This window comes from Pteropus vampyrus, unplaced genomic scaffold, assembly GCF_000151845.1.
Source record: "Pteropus vampyrus isolate Shadow unplaced genomic scaffold, Pvam_2.0 Scaffold169, whole genome shotgun sequence".
In the NCBI taxonomy this organism is placed as follows: Eukaryota; Metazoa; Chordata; class Mammalia; order Chiroptera; family Pteropodidae; genus Pteropus; species Pteropus vampyrus.
The window spans coordinates 181,866-192,090 of record NW_011888950.1 but is presented as its reverse complement, the minus strand read 5'-3'; the positions used below and the strand labels follow the sequence as shown (position 1 = coordinate 192,090).

General features: G+C 54.1%; 1 long non-coding RNA gene across 1 annotated transcript in view; it reads right to left on the bottom strand.

The window, feature by feature from the left end:
* Positions 1–10,225, bottom strand: part of LOC105298932 — a 24,550-nt gene that overhangs the window by 3,534 nt on the left and 10,791 nt on the right. The window lies entirely within an intron of this gene.

Below are 10,225 nucleotides of genomic sequence, written 5' to 3'. Positions count from 1 at the left end.
GTTCTATGTTTGGAAGGAAAGCTGGGGACGAAGAAAGGAAGAACAGTAGCGAGGGGCTCCCTGTGGTAGGCTGAATATTAGCCCCCAAAGATAGCCACCTCCTCATCCCTGCTACCTGGAATGGTACCTGGCATGTGAATACATGAAGGCTCTTGAGATGCAGAGATGACCCTGTTTTTTCTGGGTGGGTCTCAAATGTAATCCCAAGAGTGCTTATTAAGAGGGAGATCTGACCCAGGAGAGGTAGTAAGAGACGTGATCACGGAACTGAGATACTGGAGTAGTTCAAGGAAGGGATCTGGAGGCCAGGAGAGCAGGTGGCTTCCGGAAGCTGGGAAAGGCCAGCAAATGGATTCTTCCCTAGAGCTTCCACCGGGAACCGGCTTTGCAGATACCTTGGCTTTAACCCAGTGACACTGGCCTCCAGAATGAGAAGAGAATAAATGGGTGCTGCTTTCAGCCATTTAAATCTGTGGTAACTTTACAGCAGCACCAGGAAACTAATCCTAGTCATTCAGGGCACACCCCGTCTCAAGGTAATGTGTCAACACGGGTACAGGTAGCAATGGAAGGGAGCTGATCAGAAGGGGCGGGCTTAGAAAGGTCTGACACATAACCTACGGGCTCAGAAGGAAAAGTCAGCTCTCTGAGAGCAACTGAGGCGAGAAGCAGCCCAGGCTTTGCAACGGCTCTCAAATTAACACCGTTGGTGACCATAACTTGGCCCGGTGGCTTAATCTTTGAGAGCCTTCCGTTCTTCATTGGCAAAATAGAGATAATATTATTACCTGTCTTGCAAAGCGTTTAGGATTAAATGAGATGCCACATGAAAAAAAAAAAAGCACATGGCACATGGCAGATGCCAAATAAATGACAAATCTTAGGAGCATTAAGGCATGTGCCTATGGGCAGAAGCTGTGAGTTGCCTATTCCTTTTGTTCTCCCCTTTCAATTTAGAAATATAACTCTGATTTTTGGCTGGCACATTGTGGCCCAGAATAAAAAGACTACGTTTCCCAGCCTCCCTTGCAGCTAGCTATGGCCACGGGGCTAAGATCTGGCAGAAGAGATGTAGGCAAAGAGAAGAAGCCTCCTTCTGGGGAGGCTGTCCAAAAGGTGCTGAAAGAAGCCCGATTGTTACCTGTCTGTCTTTACTACCTTCTGCTTTCAATGAGGATGTGATGGCTGGTGCTCCAGCAGCTACTTTGGACTATGAGGGAGCCATGCACTAAGATGCTCTAACAAGAAGATAGAAGCCTGGGTCCTTATTAACTCCAGAACTGCCACATGAGCCTTGGATGGCCCTTCTCTGGGTTTCTGTTATGTGAGAGAGAATACTTTTGTGTCTTAGTCATTAAGTCACTGTTGGTTTAGTGTTTTCTAATAACCATAATGGATACGAGGTCTCACAGATCTAGGAAAACAGGATTCCGAATAAATCTAGAGTAGCCCTAGACCGACAGCTTTAGGAGCTAGCACCTGGGAACTTCTTAGAAAGGCGAATTCTCGGGCCCCACCCCAGACTCACTGAATCAAACCCCGGGAGTGGGGACCAGCAATCTGTGTTTTCACAAGTCTTCCAGGGGATCCTGGGACACACTCCCAGTGTGAGAACCACCATGCTAGAGCAAGCTTTCTCCACTCTTGCCCTGGTGACATTTGAGGTTGGATCATTTTTTTTTGCGGGGGTGGGGGTGTTGCTATCTTATGCATTGTGAGACATTTAGCAGCATCCTTGACCTCTACCCACTAGATGCCAGTAGTACCCCCCGCCCCGCAGTGTGACCATGAAAGAGGTCTCAGACATTGGCATATGTCTACGGTGGGGGTAGGAGGATGCCAAGATCGCGCCCGGTTAAGAAACACTGTCTCCGATGAGTGGTTTGTTCTTGACCTTGGCGGCATATAACGATCACTTGGGAAGCTTTACGAAATTCCAAAACGTAGGCCTCGCCCCAACCTGGTTAACTCAGAATCTACTACGGCAGCACAAGGCAGCAGTTAAAACCTTCCCGATGATTCCCAATGTGCACACCGCAGCAGAGACAGCTCTGAGCCGGGGAAGGTGGTAACACACCTGAATCTTGACTCTGGGAAAGATACAAGATGCTCCCAAGCAGAAACCGTAACGAGCATGACTCGGGCAGGCCTGGGAATGAACGCCGAGCTGCTGGATGGGGTGACTAGATGGGCCGGAATTCCTGGTGGCTGTGTCACCTTATTTCCCGTCGGAACAGGGTGGACACCTTTCAGTGTCTCCCATGAATAACCACACAAAGCCTCAGTTTCCTCCCCTAATAAACAGAGCTCACAAGGAGCCAGCTCCCACGAGGTGCTATAAACATGAGCTCATTCAACAAAAAGAACTGTCTTAATAAAGTCAGCGATACGGCAGTGGGCCCTATTTAGAAAAGGGAGCATACATTCTCCTTCCAACCGGTAAACTCCCCAAGGCATTGAAACCAAAATCCTCCCACAAGGATGGACTCTGTGTGAGGAGATATTTCCCATATGTTTAATGCAGCCTGAAAATTAGCTTGGCTAAGGGGTCTATAACTGGGCTGAAGCAGAAAGGAAAGAAAGAATTAAATGAGGAACCAGCAACACTGGAGAAAATGGGAGAGAGCTGAACAGGTTGATGCTCTGGCTCCCGGAAAAGAAAGACGAAGCCGTTTGTAAATTCTCTCTCCTGCTGGGAGCGTCTCTTCCCTTCATTATTTCATTCCCAGCCTGCCCTGCGGAAGTGCTGAGCCCAGCTTTTCCTTGTTTCTTTTGGCCCAAATCAGTAAGTCCAGCATGTCATTGGAGGAGGCAGGGAGAGGCGAAGAAGAGGAAGACAGGGGGCCTGGAAGAGGGACGAGAGACGAACCTGTGGGGCCCCGAATGTCAGAGAAACAGTCTTCGCAGCACCAGGAGGAACGGGCCTCTCGGCCCCGACCTCTTTCAGCCCCACCTGGCTAGCCTCAACGGGAAGATGAGGAACAGGCGTGAGTCTGTAACCCATGCAGAAAAAGCCAGCGGCCAGTGGGTCTCTAAGAGGCTAAGGCAGTGGGAAGGGGCCTACCAGCAGAGGTTCTGCCTTCGGTTCTGTCCTTCCATGTAAGGCAGCGGATTGGAACAAGGCAAAAGAAATCCTGTTGCTCTTGACCAGTGTTACCCAAGAGGCAAGGGACTCGGGTCCCTTTTCTGTCCCTGGGGACTTTTGTTCCTGTGCAAGTTAGTCTGAAGAACGGAGGACTTCGCTGCTGGCATTGGCCATTCTCAAGGCTCCCACCTTCCTTTCCAACACGACTGCCCTTCCCCGCAGTCAGAATATATCTCCCACTCGACCGAAACCCCTGGGTTCCCTCCAGCCTGTAAACCTCGTGCGTAAGTGTCCTGACTCGTTGCAAATGTGTTAAAAAATAAACCTTAAAAAAAGCTTCCAGATGTTGTTCTGTTTGCACGGCGTTTTCTCTCTGCTCCTGTGTCCAGCGGCCAGTGCATGATGTCCAGCATCCCGATGGCCCAGAAGAAATAGGAGGTGGCCGAGAGGGTACCGCCTGGGGTGAGCAGGGAGGACTGCGCTCGCCCATTGGTCCGTCAACTCTCCCCCTGCAGAGGTGCGACCTTATTCGTCCCCTTCATCCTTCCACCACCACCCACACCCCGCTTCTTCCACTCCTGTAGGTGAGGCACACACGGCATCCCTGGAGTTGATTCCATGGAAAGCAGAAAACCTCCAAAGACTGCCAGAGAGCAAGTCTGAGATGCCCAGAGGACAAGCCTTCAGGCTGTGTCTCCGAGCACCCACCTCATCGCTCCCTTAAATTTCTTATACCGACTGCCTTTGCCACATAGAGTCAAGGACGAAATGACGCAGAGCACCCCTTCTACGTAAGATGCTAAATCGCCACTTGCAGGGGCATCTTGGGAGCTGGACCAGCCAGAACAAGGGTGCGGAGATCATGATTTGTCAAGCCCTACCGCCCCCCCCATGCCCCCCACCCCCACCCCGGGGCTCGTGGCCTCTGATCCACAGAAAGGTAACTGCCAACGGGCAGCCTTGTGCACACACAGCCATACACACACCCTTCCCAACATGCACACACCTGAGGGTCCAGGATTCTTTGCACAAGGTGACGCCTGTTCCTTTGATGCCAGCCGGATGTGTTCCCATTGGGCGAAAACCAGACCTCAATAAAACCCGGCATTATCAAGGGGCCGGTGGTTTGCGATTGCGCTGGCCTGTTATCTCCAAGGGCCTGGGTGGGGCCGCTTTGTGGTTCTCCACTGAAAAGCATTAACTTCCAGGTGGATCAAAGACCCTTCCGCATCAGGGACCTGGATCCCGTTTTTATCCACAGCAGTGGAGTGTTCCTAAAGATGGACTTTAAAGATAATGGGGACCCCAGTCCCAGACTTCCTCTGTCCTCTATCGCGTGACATGTCCCTCAGGAGCCACCTAACGGCCAGTCGCAAGGCCCTTCTCTTTCTCTAGATGACCCATTTAACACTGGAAACGAGGGACTTGCCCGAGAGAGGGGACAGAGAGATGCCTGGAGACCAGGCAGGAGCTCTGCTCCCATCTGTGCATCACGCCAGGGAGGAGGGTTCCCGAGAGGAAGGCGTTTACTTCACTCTTTCTTCAGGAGGCGTCAACTGACAGGTCCGCCACCCCTAGTCCCTAAAGCCCCTTGTCTACGGCCCACTGTCTACCCAGATGTTCGAGGGCCAGTACTCGGCCTGCGTGAGGACACAGGGGAACCTCTGAGGTGTCTGGATCTAGAGGGCTGAGAAGGACCGTCTATCCATGTGGGAGAGAAAGAGCATGGGCCGCCAAGGGTCGGGGGTGCTGGCAGCCTCCGAGGCCACCCGGAAGTTTCTCGGCCCCGCGTGGGTCTGACACCAGTCCGCTGGAGGCGCGCTGCAGCAACCAGGTTTTCTTCTTTGTGTTCAGAGCACCTAGCTTAGTGTCTGGCCCTGAAGAGGCTCGGCAATGAATGAATGAATGAATGAATGAATGAACGAACGAACGAACGAACGAATGAATGAACGAACCAATGAACCAACGAACAGGTGAATCACTAGCCACAGAGGCCAGTTACCTCACAAGTGTGGGAGGGACGTGGGACACTCACTCCTACCAACGGAAAACACTTCGGCTCACACATGTCCCTGGGGACACCTTAGCTTAACGATACGGAGTCAGACCGAGGCCGAAAGCCCGGATAGGGCGAGCTGCCCGGGGCCCCTCTCAGGCCATCCCGACTCTGTTGTCCACCCTGACACGCTAAAGGCTGGATGAGCAGGTGTCATTCTGGCTGTAGCTCCCTGTGGCACGGTCTCCAGTAAACAAGTGCAGGCATTCCCCGGGGAAGGAAGGACAACTTGTCACTGCCCCGCCACAGACCGCACCCAGGAGGGGCGAAAAACTCCCATCTTCCTTCGCTCTGCCTTTCCTTTTTCTAATCGCCAGCATTGTTCCTAACATTTGGATTAACCCTCACCTCGCTCGGTTCCTTCCGTGCTCCCTCGACCGCCCCTAACACGACTGAGAGCTCCAGGCGTGGGGGAGGGGGGAGGCGATGGAGCCCTGGTCGGTTGCGAGCAGGTGCCGACGCCCGCTCCGGAAGGAGCTCCAGCGTGAACGGGCAGCTGCGCTGCTGTCAGAACTGGGGTGACGCTCCAGAGTCCGGCAGAGCCTGGGGGAGCCGGCTCCAGAGTCCGGCAGAGCCCGGGAGGACCGGCTCCAGAGTCCGGCAGAGCCCACGGGAACCGGCTCCCCAGCTCTGCCACTGCGTCGCAGCTTCAACGCCAACGTCTTTACGCTGCCGCTCGCATCCTCCCAAGGCGCCCTCTCCTCTGTAAACCCCTAGTTCACCCGCCACTATGTCACTCTCCTTAGAGACACCACATCTTGAAGAGCCAGAGAAGGGCCAACTTAACGAGAAAGGATGCTTACGGGGGCTCTGTCTGGTCTGTCTGGCCCCGGCCTCTGCACAGCCTGGACGGCACGTGGCACGGGTGCCCAGGTGACGAGGGAAGCCGGGCCTCAGCACCCTCTGGTCACCATGAGGCCACACTGTTCCTCAAGGCTGCAGCTGGGCGCAGAGGCCCTGGGAGGTCAGGCGGCGAGTTTACGGGGCAGGCCACCCACACCGCACATCAGGACGGCTGGCCTGTTCCCGGGGCCAGCGGGGCTCTAGCCCTTGGCCCTGACTCGGAATGCTCCACCATATGGCCTCCCTCGGGAGGATGAGAGGAGGAAAAGAAGTAAGCCCGGGACAAGAAAGAGCCACGCCTCCCTCTGGATGCCCAGGGACCCTTCCGGGCGTGGGGGAGGGGCGGCTAGCACCGTCCCAGCAGGTGTCCGTCAGTGAAATGGGCGACTCCATAGCAATGAGATCTGAGATCGAGTCTCCCTCTCTGCAGCCCCCACGTGCTTCCTGGGTTTGATCTGCACTTCAAAAACCCTGAACCCTGGGTTACTCACACTTTTCTAATTAAAGACCCAAACTGGATTTTCATGTTTGCAGAGGGAGCTTTGACCAAGAGTGTAGGCAGGGAGCAAAACAGGAAGAGAAGGGCCTCTGCTGTTCGCCTCCCCCCCCCACCCCGCCCCCCGCCTTCCCTCTGAAAGTACACAGTTGGGATGGGGGGGGCGGGTTGTGTGTTGCAAACAAAATCTTGGCAGCCTTGGCCTCCGAGTCCCCTGGAGCCTGCTTGTGTTCTGTTGAAAGCTTGTCTCTTTTCTTTGGTCCCACAGCCACCAACCCCAGTCCAGGTCGGTCCGGGCAGGAGTGGGGTGGGGGTGGAGGGGAGCTGGGTGAGTCTCTGGGAAAAGAGAAGAAAGCGGCAAAGAACAGATTCTCTGGCACAGCTGCCAAGACGAGAGCCCCAAAGAATGCCTGGGCGTGCTGGGGCTTGCCGGAAACCAGAGCCCTGGCTGGCAGAAGGAGGGTGGACAGTGGAGCCAGAATTCAAAGGGGCAGTAGAAGGAGGGGCCTCGGGGCCTCGGGGGAGGAGAGAGGGAGGTTTCAGTGAATCATATAAATTAAAGACAGAAAGGATATCATGCCACCTTCATTTCCTTCCTCTCCTAATGGGAATTATCTCATTAGCCCCGAGCTTCCGAGAGGGCTAACTTTAAATGATTCCTAGGATGGAGATTTCAATCCACAGGCCCCCATCAGACCTGACCCGGGAGGGGCTCTTAAAGGGACAATAGCAAAAAGACGCCGGTGCAACCTACTTAACACCGAATACTTTCTCTAAGAGTAAGCATTCGCCCCCCTCCTCCACTTCCAGTTAGAGGAATTTACTGGGAGAAAATACTCCCGGATACGGTGACAGGCTTTACAATGGCACCCCCATCCCCCCAAAAAGAAGACAGTCACAACGTAAATGTCGCCTGACGTGGCAAAAAGGATGTGCGTGGCAGACAGAATTAAGTTAAGGATCTTAACATGGGGAGGTCACCTTGAATTATCTAGATGGGCCCCAAACGCAATCGCATGTGTCCTTACAAGAGGGAGGAACAGGGAGGGGGGACACAGGCAGAAGAACGAAATGGGACCACAGAAGTAGAGACCAGAGCGATGCAGCCACGAGCCAGGGAATGCTGGCGGCTTCCGGAAGCTGCGGGAGGCCGGGAACGATTCTCCCCCGGAGCCTCCGGAAGGAACCAGCCCTTTCGGGGCAAAAGGCAAGTTGCAGTTCAGACTTCTGGTCTCCAGAACCAGCTGAGAATCAGCCTGTGCTATTTTAAATCGAGTTGGTGGTAACCTGTCACAGCAGCCTGGGAAACTAGTACAGACCTGAACAAGGTTTCTGTTGATAAGGATTGTCATCAGAGCCTTATTTCACAGCAGAAGAAGAAAACATCAGAAAAATTCAAAGAACTGCAAAAAAAATAAATAACTATGTCATCGTCCTATAACGAAATACTAAACAACCATGAAAACACTGAGAAGTTATTTAATAATAAAGGATTAATATCTCATAACTGAGTATGGATCTTCAATATTTTCCTTGCCTTTTTACAAAGTTTTCTAATGACACGCATCTGGTAATTATTTCTGTCATCATATAAGTCACGTATTTATTGGCGGGGTGGTGTGAGGGTTAAGGATTGTTTGATACCTTTCTAGAAATAGAGAAGCAGGAACTGGGGACAATTTTTAGTGAAGACACAGATCAAACAGAGAATCCAGGGTTGGCAGCTTCCTGGGCCCCGAAGACGTCACGTTTCCTGGCAAAAGGGCCGGCATCACTCTGACCTCTGCCTGCATCTTCATTTCGCATTCTCTGTGTCTGTTCCCTCTTTTCTTCTCTTATAAGCACTTGTCATTGGGTCCTAATGACATCTGCAAAGATCCTTTTCCTAAATAAGGCCCCATCCTGAGGTTGTAGGTAGACATGGATTCAGGCGGGGCGGGGCAGGGCACTAGAATTCAATCCACTGAAGATGCCTCTATTTTTTTTTCCCTCCAAGTCTCAGCGAGGTCACAAGGTCTTCCTTGATTGTTCCAGGTCTCAGAGGTCAATCCCTCTTGGAAGCATCCAGAGGCAGAGGAAGTCTCCTTAAATGAATGAACCTCCCGACAATTAGAGTTGCAGACGTTGGAATGGGTGGCCTGGGTGGCCTTAGGAGAGATCAGCTTCTCTGTGGTTGAAAGGTTCAGGTGGGAAACACCTATCTGGAAAGACCAGGTAGGATGTGGACTTAGGTGGCCCCAAAGAGCCTGGCCTGACGAGAGCAAGGACTGCACCCGATCCACAGAGCGCAGGGCTGGGCTTAGAAAGGCACTAAGGAGACGAGATGCTTCCTGCCCCATCGGGGATGCTCGCTGAAATCCCAGCATGCCTCCTTCCGACGAGCGCATGGAACGCTACAGAGCAAAATAAACTAGGGATCAGACAATTCGGATATTCAGCGACAGTCTGTCGAAAATCTCCTTGGTTTACGGCTCCATGGGGTGCAATCTGACACTCCCATGTGCCTCTCTCTTTGATGGCAAGGTGACAAACCAGGACAGATCACATGGCAGGCGACACCTAAATCAGCACCCCGATGATAGTGTGTACTGAGAAAGGGGTCTGGCGCCACCAGAGTGTCTACAGGGGCAGTTGGGGGGGGTGGTCCCTTGGGAAAACCCTAGAGACAAGGACCTGGGATCTATCTTTGCTCCTGCCCGGTCCACAAGGAAAGGGAGAGAAGGCAGAGGAGCCATCCTGTGCAGCAGCCCGGGCGGGCTGGCTGTTCGTGCTGGAGCCCAGACAAAGCACACCCACTAGGCAGTGATTTATCAGCTGTGGGAGGCCCCAGAAGCTCTTAAGCCACAGGTGGGTGCCCGTAAAGCCACCCTCCGGGAGGAGCACAGACCCCGGGCCCCGCTTTGCCGCTAATCACCATAAGCACCCCGGTGCCTCAACCCCGACCTGGGTGGCCCTCACCACTCCCCAAGCTTTGTCACGTGCTCAGTGATCTCAGCTGGCCCCACACCAACCCTGTCAAGGAAGCAGGACAGGTGTTGTCATTATTCCCACTTTACAGATGGGGAAACTGCCGGGGTGGTTCGATGACTTGCTCGGGGCCACCCAGGGAGCACACGTCCCAGTTGCCAGTCCGGTTGCTCCTTCTATGGACCAGGCAGGCAAAGGGCATCCGACCATCCCCTCTATACTGCCCGAGGACTTCAGGGCTTTGCAGGGGCAGCAACGAGCCCCGGGGGCTGGCTCTTCCCTCTGGACGCTGGGCTTCCGCTGTACTCCGGGAGGCTGCCTCGCCGGGACCCCCACCTCTTCCTGTTCGGCCAGCCTTCACTTCCCGCCTGACGGTGGGTGGGAGGGCATGGACTGGGCAGGGGCAGGCACGGCTTGTGGCCAAGCTGGGCTTTCCCCCAGACGCGGTGAAGCGTGCTTTTTGAGATCCAGGAGGAAAAGTTGCCCCTTGTGTACTTTTCCAGTCATGGGGAAAGAAGAAGAGAGAGCAGAGTTCTTCTGATGTGAACGCCGAGCTCAAGCCCCAGCCTTCCCGCCCCGCCCCGCCCCGCCCCGCGGAGGTGCTCAGAGCTGGGCCCCTGTTTCGCTAAGCAGCTGGGTGACCGCTAGGGCAGCAGGGAGCAGGAACACTGCCCTCCTCAGGAGTTAATGCCCCTCAGGTCAGGGATGTCTGTGGGAGGTGGCGGAGTCCCCTTCTGGTGGGACCCCTGGACCTGGAGGTACTCACTGCAGGTCTGAG